This window comes from Hemitrygon akajei, chromosome 1 (genome assembly GCF_048418815.1).
Source record: "Hemitrygon akajei chromosome 1, sHemAka1.3, whole genome shotgun sequence".
Lineage (NCBI taxonomy): Eukaryota > Metazoa > Chordata > Chondrichthyes > Myliobatiformes > Dasyatidae > Hemitrygon > Hemitrygon akajei.
Window position 1 is genome coordinate 24,914,977 of NC_133124.1, and position 16,015 is coordinate 24,930,991.

Genomic DNA, 16,015 nt, shown 5'->3' on the forward strand with positions numbered 1-16,015 from the left:
CCATGGTTCCTTCACCCTACCATTCTTTATCTTCCTCACCAGGACAAATTTATCCCTAACTTCCTGCAAGAGATCCTTAAACATCGACCACATGTCCATAGTACATTTCCCTGCAAAAACATCATCCCAATTCACACCCACAAGTTCTAGCCTTATAGCCTCATAATTTGCCCTTCCCCAATTAAAAAATTTCCTGTCCTCTCTGATTCTATCCTTTTCCATGATAATGCTAAAGGTCAGGGAGCGGTGATCACTGTCCCCCAGATGCTCACCCACTGACAGATCTGTGACCTGACCCAGTTCTTAACCTAATACTAGATCTAGTATGGCATTCCCCCTAGTTGTCCTGTCAACATACTGTGACAGGAATCCATGCTGGACATACTTAACAAACTCTGCCCCATCTAAACCCTTGGAACAAATCAAGTGCCAATCAATATTAGGGAAGTTAAAGTCACCCATGATAACAACCCTGTTATTTTTGCACCTTTTGCAAAATCTGCCTCCCAATCTGCTCCTCGGTATCTCTGCTGCTACCAGGGGGCCTATAGAATACCCCCCAGTAGAGTCACTGCTCCCTTCCTGTTCCTGACTTCCACCCATACTGACTCAAAAGAGGATCCTGCTACATTATCCACCCTTTCTGTAGCTGTAATAGTATCCCTGACCAGTAATGCCACCCCTCCTCCCCCTCCCCCCTCCCATCCCTTTTAAAGCTCTGAAATCCAGGAATATTGAGAATCAGCACTGAAATACATTGTATACAAAATAAATGCAAAAATTCTTCCCACTGTCTATAAGTTTGTATGTTCTCCCCATGACTGTGCGGGGAGGGGAGGGGAGGGGAGGGGAGGGGAGGGGAGGGGAGGGGAGGGGAGGGGAGGGGGGGAGGGTCCTCTTGGTGCTCCTATTTCCTCCTACAGTCCAAAGACATAACAGTTGGTAGGTTAATTGAAGGGCAGGAAAGGCCTATTCCATGCTGTATCTCAACAAACAAATAAATAGATTTGACAAAAACAAAATAAATTCTGGTATTTTTCAACATTAGAGCAAAACAATAAAACACTAATAAACTCTTACATATCTTAAAAGATGCTTCAAAGCTCAGTTCCTAAATGACCTTGTTATTCAGTTTATATACACAAAGACACTTGAACACATTATGAAGATGACTCACAATGATTTGACAGCAAGAGATTTGGATAAAGTGACAAATCCGCTGGGAACCATATGCAATGGTTAAAGAGAAAAAAAGTTTTAAAATTTGCCGATGTCATCAATGGAATAAACAGATAAGAAAATGATTTAATGTATTCGGGTGCCTTTTACTTTGCTGAATTAGTGGGGTTTTTTAACGCAGTAAAAAAGGTTATGAGCTGAGCATATTCCCGTATCCAGCATGGCGAAGAAACAAATACAAATCTCGTGGTAACCCCTATCCACGGAGTTGGTCTTCATAAAAATCCAAGGGTGAGTATGTGACTCATTACAAAAATAGACATGAGTCTAAACGTGGTTATATCTTGATGACAAAGTGGATTAGTTAGGCAGGGAGATGCTTAACAACATCTCTCCCTTTGTACCAAGAAAACAATGTAATTACACCAAAGTAGTTTGTTATTTGAGAGTTTAAAACGCTGGGTGACAGCGTGGTGATATCTAACAAACTCAGGTGTTTATTTTTTTCTTCATAAAATTACTGCAAAACGATGGGACCCTTTTCCTGCAACTGTTCTAACTCGTCGTCTTTATATGATGTGTGGCGTATGCACCCATTGTAAAAGATAAAATACGAGACCAGGCGGTGGGGGGACAGATAAACCTCAGCTTCCCGAACGTCGGGGGGCAAACTGGGAGCTGGGAGCGGGGAGGGGAGGGGGGGGGGGTGGAACTCGCCGTCGGAGGAGGGCAGAGTTTCGGGCAATGCCGCCACCCTGCAGCGGTGAGGAGGGAGCCCACTCTGTCTCCTAGCAACGGCGGAGTCTGGGCAGTCGCTGCCGGGCGGCCCTCCTATAAACACGGGGCTTCATTGGGCGCTTCGGTCAGGATAATGAACGAGTTACATAAACCATGCTCTCATTGACCCGGCTTTCGACCGCGGCACGATGTGGAGGTGCTTCGTCTGGTCCGAGCCTCGCCTGAGTCGAGACGGGTGGCTGGGTTTGGCCAAAGCCGGCGGAGGGAGCGCATGCGGCAGCGTGCTCCCCTAACGGGGCTCCCCGGAAAGCGGAGCCCGGAGACCCCCGAGCAAAGGCCAGCTTGCTGCGCCCTCCATTTTGAAGAGCCACTCTGTCGGCAGCAGCCTTGGGTAATGATGATGCTTTATTTCCCCTTATTCAAATCATTTGTTCTCTGGATCTTAATGTAGTATCATCGTTGCTGGGGAGGCGACCGCTGAACAATTTGCTTTGACGTTAAAAGTGATCATTGAAATTGGGCTTCTTAGTGCTCATCGCCACGCCGGAGTACTTCACTATAAAGTGAGTAACTTCAAGTCTTTCTTCTTCAGAAATTACTTACTGCAGTAATACGCAGTAAATTTGATTGTATAAATTCCACCCTTTTAAAGTTCTTTCTGTGTCCATGCGCTTTTAAATGAAGGACTAAAACAAGTTAAACAACGCATTAAGGCTGATGTCCCCAGTGATGCCTTTCAACTATAAAAAGATTTTAAACATAAACGATATAAACATACATAAAACCTACGTCCACAACTCTGATAAGTAATTTGTAGAAAATAAATACCAACAGTTATCATTGCCCCTTAGATAATGTTATAGAAAAACATCGAAGTTGCGTTGACCTTGCGTAAATAACAGCTCCTTGCTATCAAAGAAACAAATTGTTCATGTATCATAACAATGTTTATATCAATGGTTTGAAACAATCCGTCTAGCATCACAGCATTGTGTAAAAGTTTAAAACACAAACGGATTATTTCAATTTAAGGTGTATATTTTTATATTCAAGTAACTTGTGCGAATAAATTATTTCATGTCAAAACCATAAGCTGTAACATTAATGACAATATTCTCAATGCAGTTCAAATATTGCTAATAAAAGAACATTATTTTTCTATCTGTGGTGTTCTTGTTCTCGAAGTTATCTACACTGTGAATTGTATACCATATCTAACTATAATTGGTAGTTGTCCCTACCTAAAAATGCATACATTAATATTCAAATACGAGGGGGAAAATGTCACTGCAATTTAGTTAGAAACAAATATTGATCCTTGCAGAGCATGATGGTGATTACTATCAAATTCCACCATCCATCTTGACTTAATAACTTTTTTAAGGGGGAGAAATAAAAAAAATCCTCAACTAATTTTCGTTTTGCTGGTTGTGTACATATGGACAGCTTCTAAGGTAGATATACAGAAAGTTAGGTGAAGTACTACCGGCTCCTGGTAGAGAGCACATCTGGTTACCTAATTCAGTTTTTAATAAAATAATTATCTTTTGAACTAGCCTTTTGAATTGATAAAATTGCTGATGCTTGGGAGCATGAAAAACAAGGGAAACTTAAAGTTATAGCACATTACAAAAAAATGAATGCATTTCTTGCAAGTGTCTTTTGTTTACCCATTTTTGTTTACATCTGTGCTCCCATCATCTTTTGCAAATATTAACATAACAGCTAATTCTCCTTTTAAATACAGTTTACATAAATGTTAATTATCTTCTTCATTAAAACAAATTTAGAAATAACCATAAAAGCAACCATGAAACTTCCATTTTCCTTTAAATGCTAAGGTAAGTATTTAAGCCTTGTTTTCTTACCATCTGAAAAGGTTTTTTCAACTGCTCTGTTTCAGTCATAAATCAAACACTGGTTCTAATCTCTACAGAGAGCAAGCCTTTCCATTTTTAACTGATGTAATAATTAAAACTATATAGACAATAAAAGCAAACTTTTACAAAGCATTCTAAAAATGTGAATGTATACATTATCCATTTTAAGATTGTGTTAAGCTACATACATAGGCAATCAAATACTACTTTGCAATTTTCTGTAATTATTTCAAATGATCTCTGAAATAGGTAATTTGGAACTTAAATTATTTTCAAATCGTTTAGGGAGAAAATTGTTTATATAGTTCTAATAATTACTTCAACAACACAGTTGTATGACTTAGATGAGGTATTATATGTGCATTTTGTTCAGTACATACTGAAAAACATCTGTCAACTACATTTTCATAAGGCAGATATGCACTATTATTTTGAGCCTGTTACGTTGTAAGATGCGGCATTTTCAAGACTAGAATCTTACTTTGCTAACAACGCTAACAAAATAATTTGCATATGTATTTTAAAATAATTAGAGAAGGGTGAAACCATAGTTGTTTTGTTCTTTAGTCTTTTTTATACTAATGTACTAATTTACATATTTTGTAATTTATTTGGTAGTAATTATCACAACAGAGCAGACTAATCCCATTGGGAGATTCTGCACTTTGCATTAAAATGTAGTATAGTCAATGATTTATGATAGAGTTGAAAGTTTTTGTTGTTTTCATAAAAGAAAAGTGAACACCTTTTTCTTGACAAAGAAAAAGTAATCTAAATGCAGAATATGTGAAATAAAAGTTGATGTTGGAAATACTCTACAGGTCAAGCAGTATCTATGATGAAAGAAGCAGTTTATGTTTTATTCTTTCATGAAACTTATTTTAAGAGTACTTTTTTTCCTCCCAAGGAAATGGTAACGTTAGATAACTTTTTTGAATTCCATGTTGGGGGAAAGGGAAGAGTCCACCTAGATTCCAATATTAATCTTGAGAGACACAGAAGTCACTTTTGCAGTGGAGTTTTAAACCAATGCTGCGGGATATAAGCAGAAACTGGTTATTGCCTTTTTTTCTGAAAAAGGATGTTGTCAGCTATTTTAGCCAGGGCATATTGTCATGCTGTAGATCACTGGCAAAGGATGTAAACATTCAGCCTCCTTTGTGTTGAGAATTGAACGGAGATCATTAGATCCGTTTCACTAATTTTAAGTGTCAAATGCTTCTGATTAGTCAAAAATAAGATACTGATTTTTTCGTGTGTTTTTAAACGCAATGGAGATTTCAGGATGTTTGTAAGATTCTGTATTTTATTTGTGAGAATGCATTTTCATTGGCTTTCAAATGAAGTATATTTGACATTTTGTTTATAATTTTACAATCTCAATTCATATCGTGTGTTTTTTCTTAATTTTGACATTAAAATCAGGCTCATATAACAGTTCAAGAGCTATCAATAAAAAGAGAATAACGCAAATGAGAAGATAGGAAAATGTATCTGTGCCATTCCTTCTCTCTCCTATGCACTATGATTTCTGATTCTTTAATGTATTGTACTTTTGTAGTAACAATAGCAGATTATTAACAATGCTAATAACAGAATTATGTGTAAATGGTATCTGAAAGTGCAGACACAAATTATTTTACTATCAATGGGATTTTTTGGAATTGTTCTTTAATTGTTTAAAAAATATCAAAATGTTAATTATAAATCTGCAGCTGCAAATCTGCTCAAACCCTTTCATGTTAAAGCCTCAAATCCAAAGTTTAAATTTCAAGAAGGGGCTTCATTAACTGGGGTTGTGCTCCTTTCAGTTCAGAAGACTGAGAATTTTTAAATCAAAATTGTAAGAGATTGGCAACCTGAAAAAGAGAGATGAAGAAAATGCTTTAGCCTATTGGGGAGTCTATACCTAGATAAGAAAAGAGTGAAGTTAGCAGAAATTTTAAAACGCCAAGGGGGTAGAAGTTTGGAACTCTCTTACATTTGGCAACTGATGCCAGATAAGCTTTTAATTTAAAACTTTGAGATGCATTAGCTAACTAAGGCTAAGGCAGCCATCTAGCATTGGATCATACATAACCCATGACCTCATATAATGGCTCATGGGATTAAGTGCTCTAATCTATTTCCTATTTCATTTCATGTAGTTTGGTGTCAGATGTTGTTTGCTAACATTCTTGTGATGATTTAGTATGTTGAAAGCACTAGACAAATGCTGTTTGTTTTGCTGTGCATCACAAATATACTTGCCAAAATCAAGTAATGGATGTCAGTACATGTACTTGTTTGTAGTGATTCCCTAAATAGCAAGTTCATGTAGTTTGCACCTTAGTTTGAAAAGTTTCAATTTTCCTTTGTTAATTTGTTTCTAACTTTAATTGAACTTAACAATTCTAAAAACGATGTTATAAGACAATCCTAAGGGCAGAATTTTGTTGAAATCAGGACTTCAAATCACACTAAGGTAACAACTACTTTATGTGTGTCACATACACTGTTATTGATTTCTCTGCTTAGTAGCTCTTGCTCTTGTGCTCATTGACAATGTTACACTTCATGCTATTTTGTATGCTATCTTTTTGATATTACTTGTACAATCTATAACTAAATCAATTTTGAAAGAACATATGGTACAGAACAGGCATAATCTGAATGATATGTAAGGTCCTGAATTGATCCACTGAATCATTTATGAATCATGTTCATACTATTCAATATAATAAAGCAGAATCTTTAATAAGTGGCAAATATTTAACTGTAATATTTTAATGGTTCTGTTAACAAATGATAGATCTAGTACAACAGATGGATCTTCTAAGTTCAGGAAGTCCGATACGATACAGAAACTCTTTGGAGGGAGATAATAAGATATAGTGAAGCTACTCTTAGGATTGCTGTGCAGCCCCCTTCACTCTCTATGCCCTCCTCCCTTTAGTTTCTCCTTCTCTCTTACCACATACCCAAAGCATCCTTGGATGGGAATCTCCTTGGATGAGAGGGAGAGGGGGACCACTGAATGGTGCACTTTGAAGAACTTAGCTGAAACTTTGGCCTTGATGCATGCTATTTCAATCATAAGGCAACAAAAGGATGGAAAATATATTTACCTACCAAATAACAAAACTCTATCTGCTTCCTCAAGCACCCTCTTCCCTGGAATGGAGGTTTACTAAATCCCATAGGGACTGCCTAGAAGTCAGAAACAGGTTTATTGTCATTGACATAAGTTGTAAAATTTGTTGTTTTAGGGTGTAGTGCATTGCAGGCATAACAAATTGCTATAAGTTACAATAAACATACATAAATAGTTCAAAAAGAGTATTTGCGAGGTAGTGTTCATGGACTGTTCAGAAATCAGTGGCACATTGGGAAAAAGATGTTCCTAACACATTGAGTATGGGTCTTCAGGCTCCTTACCACCTCACTGATGATTATAAAAGAAGGCATGTCCCGGATGGTGAAATTCCTTAATGATGGATGCCGCCTTTGGAAGATGACCTTGATGGTGGGGAGACCTGTGCTCATGATGGAATTGGCTGAGTCTACAACCATCAGAAGCCTTGATCTTATACATTGTCACCTTCCATACCAGACAGTGATGCAGCTAGTCAGAAGGCTCTCCACGGTACATCTGCATAAGTTTGTTAGACTTGGGTGACATACCAATTATCAAACTCTTAATGGGATATAATCATTGACAGAACTATTAAAAAACCATATTTGGTGTTTGAAGCTTAATGGAGGTACCAGATTCTACACTATCATGATAAATTTTAGTGTGCACACCAAAAAAACCCAGCAAGATTTGGAACCAAAACCTCTTCCATTATAGGCACATATGCAATCAAGGACACAAGGCTACATCATTGAGTGGCATAGGATGTTAGAGCTTTGAAATGCTGGTACCTACTGGCTACAATATAACTCAGTGGTTTGAGAGGAACAATGAAAACAAAAATGTCTTATACAATCATAATATACAAGGAAATTTTCATTCTTGAATCATGAAACTATAATTGATTCAGAACATTGTTCATTTGACAATATTACATCCTGAATTTTATATATTTCAATAGGTACTGAAAATCTTGGATCCTTGTATTTTATGCATTGTAGGTGACAAATTTGTTGTGGACGTTCATTCAATGTGCACATTCACGTGTTTATAGTTCAGTCTTACTGGAGGTTGTTTTAGTAAACATGTTAGCATGTGCACTGCTTTTGCCTACCAGATGTATTTCATGAGACAATCCAACGGCAACTTTCACCAATAGAGTCACTTTGTCAAGTCAAGTCACTTTTATTGTCATTTTGACCATAACTGCTGGTACAGTACATAGTAAAAATGAAACAATGTTTTTCAGGACCATGGTGTTACATGACACATTACAAAAACTAGACTGAACTACATAAAAAAAAACACAGAAAAAAAACACAACAACTACACTAGACTACAGACCTACCCAGGACTGCATAAAGTGCACAATAGAGTGCAGGTATTACAATAAATAATAATAAGGATAATAGGGCAAGGTGTCAAGCCAGGCGCCGAGTATTGAGAAGTCTGATAGCTTGGTGGAAGAAACTGTTGCATTGTCTGGTCGTGAGAGCCCGAATGCTTCAGTGCCTTTTCCCAGACGGCAGGAGGGAGAAGAGGTTGTATGAGGGGTGCATGGGGTCCTTCATAATGCTGTTTGCTTTGTGGATGCAGCGTGTAGTGTAAATGTCCGTAATGGCGGGAAGAGAGACCCCAATGATCTTCTCAGCTGACCTCACTATCTGCTGCAGGGTCTTGCGATCCAAGATGGTGCAATTTCCGAACCAGGCAGTGATGCATCTGCTCAGAATGCTCTCAATACAACCCCTGTAGAATATGATGAGGATGGGGGGGGGGGGGGGGGGTGGAAGATGGACTTTCCTCAGCCTTCACAGAAAGTAGAGACGCTGCTGGGCTTTCTTTGCTATGGAGCTGGTGTTGAGGGACCAGGTGAGATTCTCCGCCAGGTGAACACCAAGAAATTTAGTGCTCTTAACGATCTCTACCGAGGAGCCGTCGATGTTCAGCGGGGAATGGTCACTCCGTGCTTTGGAAGGCAACATTCCAACTATCACCTTCCCTTAATATGAGTTCAGGATTGTTTGTTTTCCACATTACTCCCCACCATCCCACCACACTTCCACCTGTGTTATTAGTCGATTCTCAACCACTTACACGGCAGTATGATGGTATGATGATTGGGTAATTTCTAGTTCTTAATATCTACTTGGATCTTGAGAGTGCTTCATGGCCTAAGAAACACGATTCTGGCTAGAAGGCTTCAGAATACCAGATATTGCCATATAGGAGCAATAGTAGCTCTTGGGATACAGCCGAACCAGGCAGATGAGTGGAGGACATACAAAGATAACTAAGCTTCAAGAACAGTGGAAAGAGGAAGCCATGCCTTCCAAAGAGTTCGGGGAGAAATTGCCAACTTGAACCCTGGCACAGAAAAGTGCTGAACTTAAGAAAGAATGTCCACATGGCATCTGCATCCAGAACTGTAAGATAGGAAAAGTATTGCATTGCCAATAGCTGTTATGGTGACCATGGCCAGGAACTTCAGGCTAGTCTATAGTTGGAGATGCTTAAAACAACTTGTGGTTTCCTGGTCACTGTTTTATAAATCAATACTCAGTTAGAAAAAGAGATGACTTTGTTCTTGGAATGCAGCTGTTTTGTAAGAAATGGAAGGAGCACACAACTTTTGGACAATTAAAGGTTATTGGTTGATGCACGTAGTTATAGATCCCTGCACCACAAGATAGGCTGCAGTTTTCAGAAAGTAGATTTCATGTGGATAACAAAATTACATGCAGAGAAAGAAACTTTGCATGGTTATAGATTTCAAATTTAAGCATCTTCTTCCTCATTATTTCACTCTTCTACCATAACTAATAAGTTGCAGTTCTAATGGAAAAAATAAGAAATGCTTGTGTACCGTCTAGCCTACAGTATAATAAGGGACTACTTTATGTTTTAGTAACATGTCATTGAATGCACTTTTAGGCGCGTATTGATCTGTACATGTGTGTTGAGTTTGGATTCCGCCAGTAAAGAACCATGAAACTTAGCTTCTGTCTCCAGCATTTTTATTAATAGCATTGTTGTGTAACCAGGCCACATACACAACAGCTTGCTAGCTATATTTGCACATGTTATAAATGATTTCAGACCATAGGATGGGGATTGTATGTGAAACGGAGGATTATTAGGCCATCTATCACTTAAGCTTCAACACTGGCTAACTGCTGAACACTGTATATCTGCTGCTGGTAAAAATATACAATCTCGAGAATTTGTCAAACTTTCATTGTTTATAATGATTCAAGTTTGCTGCTTTTTAAGGTCCAGCTTTGTCAGCATTTCAGCAGTTCCCAAGCAGCTTTAATTCTGGTTCAAAACAAGGATAAACTTTTTGTATTTTTCTATGCATCTAGAATATGATTAAGAAAAATTGATAATGGAATTCAGCTCATTCACCAGTTGATTAGTGCTTATGAAGGCTTGTTGCTTCTATCAGTGTTGTGCCCTATTCCTTTGTCATCAATCTCTACACACTTTCAAGATACCAGGTTGTTTAATGTAATTTCCAGTACACAAGGAGAACAAAATAATTGTTATTCCGGATCTGATGCAATGCAAAAAAAAACTCAAGATAAAGAACACAATAATAAAAATGCAATAAATATAAATACATAAGATAGCTTTTATACATTGTGTCCATAAAGTGAGACTAGCTTGTACAGAAGCCTACTGATGAGAAATAGTAAAATAGTGGTGGAGTTAGAGGGTGGAGGTATTGATAAGCTTTGCTGCTTGGGTAAGTAACTGTCTTTGAGTCTAGAGTCCTGTTGTGGATGTTATGTAGCTCATCCCTGATGGGAGTGGGACAAACAGTCCATCAGCACAGTGGGTGGGATCTTTCCTGATGTTACTGGGCTTTTTCTGGCACCCCTCTGTATATATGCCCTTGATGGTGGGAAGGCAGGGGCTGGTGATGCATTGGGCAATTTTGACTACCCGTTGTAGAGCATTCAAGTCCACTGCAGTGTAGTTTTTGTACAAAGCAATGATGCGGCTATCAGGATGCTCTCGACAGTGCATCTGTAGAATGACGTGAGTGTCGATGTGCAAAATCAATCTCTCTTCAGCCTCATCAGATAGTAGAGGCACTGGTGAACTTTCTTGACTGTGTAGGATGTGTTCTGGGACTATGAGAGGTTGTGTGTGATGCGCACTTCCAGGATTTTGAAACTGTTTGCAGTTTCCACTGCTGTGCTGTAGATGTAAAGTGGGGGGGAGGGCAAGAGGTGTGAGTCCTCCTGAAGTCCCAGCAGAAGAATCTAGTGCTGTGCTGTGTCCAGAGAGCTGTCTTGTGGAGATCAGAGATGGGGGGCCAGGAAAAGGTCCAAGAACACATGCTGACTTGTGGGAAAGACCAGAAATGAGGCACAGGGTTGTGAATGGCTCCATCTCGAAGTGGCGAGGAAGGCTGAAGCATTGAGGTGAATGCAAAGGGTGTCAGCGATGGCTACGTGCGAGATGGTCAGCAGCTGGATCGGTGCATTTGGCCCTGGGTGGGCAACACTTGGCCCTGATCAGCATTAGGACCCAATTAGGCGGTCACTCTTTACAGCAGGTCTGAGTTCATTCAGCTGCTTTCCTCAGAGGCAGTGAAAAGACATTCCCATATTTTGAGATATATCTGATTATTGGACTGTACCTTATATTGGTTTCTTTAAGATTTTTGGTGTTTTCTTTCCCGTGGCCGAGTGGCACATGGGTGATCTGTTAATTTTTTGTGGAGGGTGTTGGGGGTTTGGTCCTACTGAGTGAGGTGGGTCAGGGATTGTTATATGTAGAAGATTATTGATTTTGTGATTGTCTTTTGCTGCTGGTGAGGGGTGTATTTTGGGATCTGTGAGTTTTGTGTCTTTTTCATGCCAGGGGGGAGTTGGGGAGTGAAGTTAATGTCTTTTCTTTCATGAACACCCATCGTCTTTCTGTATTCAATAACTATCTGGAGTAAACAAATATCAAAGTTGTGTTATACATAAATACTTGTACAATAAAATGAACCTTTGAAGTTGATAACCACTACTAGTCACCAGCAATGTGTATCTCTGCATTTACACGATCAGTTTCTGCCGATTGCTATTCAAAGTTTGCTATCCTCAAGTAGCAGTACATCCACAGTGATGAAGTTTTTTTGAGAGGTTAGTGATAAAACATATCAACTCCTGCCTGAGAAACAACTTGGACCCACTCCAATTTGCCTACGGATGCAACAAGTCCACGGCAGATGCCATCTCAATGGCTCTTCACTCAACTCTGGAACATCTGGACAGCAATGATGCATACAACAGGATGTTCTTTATCATCTACAGCTTAGCATTCAATGCTGTCAGATGCTTTTGACTAATCAATAAGCTTCAAGATCTTAGCCTCAATACCTCTTTGTGCAATTGGACCCTCGATTTCCTCTCTTATAGACCCCAGTCAGTTCTAATTAACAACAACATCTCCACAGTCTCCATCAGCACAGATGCACCGTAAGGCTGAGTGCTTAGGCCCCTGCTTTACTCACTTTACACTTTAGCTTAGCACAGCTCTAATGCCATTTTCAAGTTTGCTGATAACATCACTGTCATTGGCTGAATCAAAGGTGGTGTAAATCAGCAGAAAGGAGGAAGATTGAAAATCTGGTTGAGTAGTGCTGCAACAGTAATCTCTTACGTAACGTGAACAAGACCATGGAGCTGATTATTAATTTCAGGAGGAGAAAACCAGAGAGGTCCATGAGCCAGTTCTCATCAGAGGATTAGAGGTGGTGAGGATCAGCATTTTAAATTCCTCTGTTATCATTTCAGAGAACCTGTCCTGAGCCTAGCATGTAAGTGCAATTACAAGGAAAGCACAGCAGTACCTCTACTTTCTTAGGACTTTGCAAAAATTCAGCATGGTACCTAATACTTTAACAAACTTGTGAAGCTGTGTGGTGGACTGGCTGTATCAAAGCTTGGTATGAAAACCCCAATGCCCTTGAATGGAAATTCATACAAAAAGTAGTGGATGTTGCCACCTCCCCACCATTGAGCTCATCTACACGGAGTGTTATTGCAGGAAAGCAGCATCCATCATCAGTGACTCCCACCAACTGGGTTATGCTATTTTCTCAGTATGGAAGAAGTACAGAAGCCACAGGCCTCACACCACCAGGTTCAGGAACAGTTACTACCCCTCAGCTTCACTTTCCCCATCACTGAAATGTTCCCACAACCTATGGACTCACTTTCAAATACTCTTCATCTTGTGTTATTTATTGCTTATGATTATTTTTCTTTTTCAATTTGCACAATGGTTGAACACCTAGTTTGGTGCGGTCTTTCATTGATTCTATGATGGTTATTCTATTATGGATTTATTGAGTATGCCCACAAATAAAAGAACCCCATTGTTGTATACTGTGACATATATGTACTTTGATAAATTTACTTTGAATTTTGTAAGTATGTACGGTATACCATTAAGCTTCAACTTCTCTTTCAGGTTGCATATTACATACATACTTTGATAGTCAAGGGCCACATATATGCCTACAATCTCTGTCTTGCCTCCAATGGCCCACTTTGTTACCCACACTTTAGCACTGATGTCTCTTATTTCTATCAGCATTGCTTTGTGTTTTTAGAGAATGATATATATATGGAATATCACATTTTGGTTGTAAGTGTTTATGTTCTATATAATATGCTTTAGTTACTTGAATTGTGCACTTTGTTTGACACTTCCTGGTGTTGAATGGAAAAATCATATGGTCACTTTTTTAAATATACATTAGTGTAGATAACACTGCATTTATTTAAAGCTGTTCAGTAAATTGTTTTTCCAAAGTGTTACTGCTTATTGCTTTAATTATATTGATGACCATTTTTTCTGATTGTTAATAATTAAGTGAGGGTATATTTTTTTAATTATATACTAATTTAAAACATCACATGAGTTTTTTTCTTCTGAAAAATATAGCATAATATGCTTACTATAACTCTCTTAATTTAAAGATGTCTATATTGGAAAGCCTGCTCCTCAAATGGGGAAAAGTAGCACATTTTCTAACTCTGCCTTGGATGCAATGAATCAGTTAGTAAAATCGTAGGCATAAAATAGGAATTCAATAATCTATGGAGTAAATTTATACATGGGATGCAAAGAAATGAATGCAACCATGAAATGAACTTTTCATTTAAGATTTGTTTTATGCAGAACGTGTTCCCTTGTGGTGAGATATCAAGGCACATGAAAATGTTGCACTGCTGCATCATGAAAAAATTGCTGACTTCCATCTTCGAGTTTCAACCTTTTGTATGTTCTAGTTTTCCCAGCATTGTTTTGGCAGGGCTATCTTCTAATAAATTTTCTACCCCTTTCCTAATCTCACTTTAACCTGCTACCTTCATCTTTCAAATTAAATTTTGCTGTAATAATCATGCTGCCCACCCTATAATGGGCAGTTGTCTGCCTTAACTTTCTTTATGTATGTTGTGTTTCTCATCAGTCACATAAAACTGACCAGAATGTTTAAGCCTCAACTCAAAAAAAAATACTAATCTTTTGGTAATGAATTGTGGTTTTCATTGTTGTTGAGATTTCCAAGATGAATTCTAAAGACAGTTAATTGTAAACTTGCGTCATGCAGCTAGCATTGACAATTTACTCGGAATGCAGTTATCAGTTATCTAATGGTGCCAAATTAATCAGTGGAGACTACTACACTGTAAATGTTCTTTGAAAATGAACACTAATAACATGTGGTATGTCATCAGTTGTATGTAATTTTAGGTGAAAACAGTTCCCTATAAAGTAGCTCGGTTCTGTGGAAATACTGTTGGTAAAATCAATGATTTTAATCTTGTCAAATAAAGAACAAGGAACCTATAGAGATTTTGGATAATTACGCTAGAGAAAAACAAAGTTTCCATAGCTATCATAAATATATCAGAGGGGTTAATGAGAGAGAGAGAAAATGCAGAATAACAGCAATTGGGCTCCAGGAAAATAGCCACAGAAATAGTAATAACAGTAGTCACTAAAGAAAAGGGTAAAAAAAAAGAAACAATTCTAGAGATTAAATATGTTGATGGTTTAAAAATTGAATAGTTATATTTGCCAGATCACTAACTAATTATTTTTGTAATGCATTACAGCTGGAAGAATCTAATAAACCCATGTAAACTAGGTAATGATTTTTTTGTTGCTGTATTTGTGATTTTAATAATTTCTCCGGTAGCTTATTTTTGACAAAAATAATTTGGACACAGGAGGGTGGTTTGTCCCCGTTAGCCATGGTCTCATGGGGGGGGGGGGGGGGGAGCAAAATTGATTGAGGAAGTAACGTCTCTGCAGTAGCAAGCAGACTGGAGGCAGTCAGAGCAAGTGGAGTACAGCAAAAATGAACTGCAAATTTCCAGGAGATCTCACTGAGGCGAGTGGGAATATAAATTTGAGTCTGTAAGAGGAACAAACAGCTGTTTAAGAAAAACAAGCTAGAAGAAGACTGCAGACGTAGACATTGTTGTTGTAGACCTTGAGGTACACATTCTTTAATTTACAAAAATATTTCAGTAATTCAACACAAAGCCTGCCAGTGCTTAAGATATATTGAAGAAAAGTCTGAGTGGAGGGTGATGTTTTGAATTTCAGGTAGCTGCTTAGGGAACCTCATTTTGTAATCTTTAAAATTCAAATATGTTTTTTTTAAACAGTAATTAACATATCATAGTTTGTTCTTAGTTATCTTTTTAAAATCTGGATCATCTTTTTTATTAAATTGTTACATTTTATCTTTATTGAATCTTAAGTATCCAGTCTTGTGCACATTTAGCTCAATATGCACATCGTAATGCTGAAGAGGATAGCTTCCATACATCATTTTATTTAAATTATATTCTGAATTAGTAATACAGATTCAACAGTGGATGTGGCATCAAAGCATATTGCCAGTTCCTGGGTCCTGTGAGGATGTTATCACTGATTCACATGACTTTGAAGAAGATGAGGCTGGCATATCCACTTCCCTGCTGAACATTAGCCTAGACATTTGACACTGGGTATGGGTATATTGTGGTAATATTTGAATAAACTTTTCCCAACACTTTTTTTTGTTTCATACTCTCAG

General features: G+C 38.1%; 1 protein-coding gene across 7 annotated transcripts in view; it reads left to right on the forward strand.

The window, feature by feature from the left end:
* The first annotated feature begins 1,916 nt into the window (after positions 1–1,916).
* LOC140724788 (transmembrane protein 200A-like) overlaps positions 1,917–16,015 on the forward strand; it is a 28,666-nt gene continuing 14,567 nt past the window's right edge. For 4 of the 7 annotated variants that reach the window (XM_073039411.1, XM_073039429.1, XM_073039393.1 and 1 more), the window contains exon 1: positions 1,922–2,480. The gene's annotated coding sequence lies outside the window, so the exon portion shown is untranslated. Of the gene's footprint in view, positions 2,481–15,044; positions 15,077–16,015 lie in introns of those variants that run through there. The other 3 variants (XM_073039420.1, XM_073039439.1, XR_012098192.1) reach the window with 2 other exon arrangements.